Consider the following 2,782-nt stretch of genomic DNA (forward strand, 5'->3'; position numbering starts at 1 on the left):
GAGCTTGCCCTGCTATAGAAATGCAGTGAGAACTAGACGAGGTGTGGAAGCTGTCACTGTGCAGGGTAGCAATCCTAGGCCGGGGCTACAGGCATTCAGGTGGGCCCCCGTGGCAGCTCCCAGCTTGGGTCTGCAGCTCCGGAGCACTGCTGTTTTCACTGGCTCCTGAGAAAACTATGACTCCAGAGCAGAAGGGTCTGGAATTAGAACACACGTAACCACTCTGCTTCTGGGCATCATATAAGTCCTTTGAAGATATGTGGGGAAATGCAGAACACAGGCTGGGAAGAGGAAATTAACGTGATCATGAATAGATGGAAACTATCAGGCCACCCTCTTTGTAGCCACTTTGTTCTGAAGCGGTAGTGCTCGGCCCACCTGACATGTGGTCCAGGCTTTTAATTGAAGATCATGCCTTGAGATCTGTGAAGTTTTGATCTGAGCTGGCAGAGGCTGTCCCAAAGGTTTCAGGGAGACTCCTCTGTCACAGGCAGGGCAGCTTTGGAGACCTGGCTTCAGAGTAAGCAGATAATCAGCTTGCAGACTCTTCAAAGTTTCCCATAGATGACCCCTTGAATATATATGGCTGCTCACAAGAGGCAGTTCCCAAGAGGTGGAACATATTTTTCTGTGTCCAGCTTCCAGAGCTGGACATCCCTCCCCAAGGATCCCTGCCCCAACAGCTTAGTCCCTGGACCCCCTTTGATTTTCCTCTGCTTCCACACTCTGGTTGAGTCTCTGAACAAAATGAGGAAGGGGCTATACTGAGATTCTTTTGGGGGTTAAGCTGGCTTTTCACCTCCCATGGCTAATAAGGGCTATTCAGTGGCTTGTTTGTGGACAACTATTAATTAAATACACCAGTGCCGATTTATCTTATTAGAATTCTGCAGGTAAGTAGCCATTAGCATGCAGAAGCTTTCAGGATTTCTAGGCTCCAGATCGCCTTCGCTGCTGACGTCTTTGCTCCTTGATTTGCATTCATAGCTGGGGTTTTGTTTTGTGTCAGTGACAGCATCAGGGCAGGGCTGCTCAGAAGTCTGTGCCCATCACCCCCACTGATAGAATCCTTAATCAGTTTGTGCTGCAGCAGCTTGAAATATCTGTCGGTCCCTCTAACCAGCCTATTTGCCTGCAAACCCCATTTTTTACCTTTTATTGTTTGCAAAACCAACAACCCTACAAAACCATTTCCAGGGAATGGGAGGCCGACTCTACAGGCGTGCAGAACTGCACCAGCCACAGCGAGCCGAGCTCTGTGCATTACTGCAGTTTTCAACATGTGAAGATAAAGTACTTGAAGTTTTTCTTGAAAAGGGGAAAAAGCTCTAGCCCTCTTCGTTTACAGCAGAGGGTGGGGGTGTCGTCCACGTGCCAGACGTGACGGCCTCACGGTTTGATTTATGAGTCTGATAATAAAAATCCCATTAGGCTCCTCTCATTGAGAAAAAGGAGCAGGAGAAAAAAAGCTGTGTGTGTCACTGAGCAGCATTGACGCAGGCGGCTCTGACGGCAGCAGCCGCGGGCGGGGGGGCCGGGGGCCCGCGAGGGGCGCGCGAGGGCCGGCAGCTCGGGCACAGGGTCCCCTAGCCGCCACCGCGCCTCTGCAGCTCCCGTCCCCGCTGCCACCATCCCCGAACCCCCACGCACCACCGCCCTCACTGTCCTCACTGTCGCCCCCGCGCCCCAGCCCCCCGCAGGCCTCCTCGAGTCCCCCAGGCACCCCAGCCCCGGCTACTGCAACCCTGCACCCCTCTGTAGTGACGGGTGCCAGCCTGGGTGCCTGCGACCCCCCTGCCCCTGCAGGCCCACTAGTCCTCCGAGGGGAGAGTGGAAGAGGGAGAGACCAGGGCGGGGGTGGGGGACAGTTCACAGGCCCCCAGGGAGGGGGTCACAGCCCTCCCCTCCCTCCGTCCCCTCCCTCCTCTCCCTCCGAGGAAGGGGGTGGGGCTGGGAGCCTGGGGGCCTGTGTTCCTGTCTCCACGCAGAGACCCCGGGGAGGTGCGGTCACAGGAGCCTCCAGACAGTCACACGCTGCCGGCAGACACGGCCCGCAGCCCCCTGTCCAGCTAGGACCCATTCTTCACGGACTGAGAAGACGCTGGAGTCAGAGTTATTTTTCTATTTAAAAAGTCATCAGGACAGGAAAAAAGAGTAATGCGCTGTGCTCGGAGTGTGCACGTGTGATCCAGGGCCCCGTGCCCGCTCCCACGAGTGTTTCCCCGTGGACAGAGCCGGGCCTGAGTCCGGAGCTGCGGCCACTGCTCCCGGGCAGTGGAGGACGTGGGCCCAGGCCCAGCCCCGAAGACCGTGTGGGGACAGATGCCACTGCTGGACCCACGCACAAACGCTGCTTCTGGTATCCAAGCAGAGCTAGCCAAGGACTGCACAGAATGTCTGGGGTCCGGACCAGTGGTGTTCTCACGCTCTGAGAACAGAATGACCCGCCAGGTTTACTCGAAGTACGCTAGAAAAGTAATTATGTAGATAGGCCTGATTCAGCCCTCCAGCCTTAAATTTTTGCGTGTCTACTCCTACATTCACTTGGGGAGGCGGATGTGCCATTCATAATGTCCGAGGGACATGGACTTTTCAACCCCCCTCCAGCAGAAGGCACCCCAAGTCCCTGGAACTAAAAGCAGGAATGTCTGATGCTTGTGCACCAGGATTCACAACAGCCACAGCCAGTATTCACCATAGCGAGAGGAGGGCCGGGCCGGTTGTCCCTCAACCAATGAATGAATACACAAAAAGTGGTGCATCCCTGCAATGGAATATTAGC

Source organism: Cebus imitator, unplaced genomic scaffold, assembly GCF_001604975.1.
Source record: "Cebus imitator isolate Cc_AM_T3 unplaced genomic scaffold, Cebus_imitator-1.0 Scaffold389, whole genome shotgun sequence".
Classification (NCBI taxonomy): Eukaryota; Metazoa; Chordata; class Mammalia; order Primates; family Cebidae; genus Cebus; species Cebus imitator.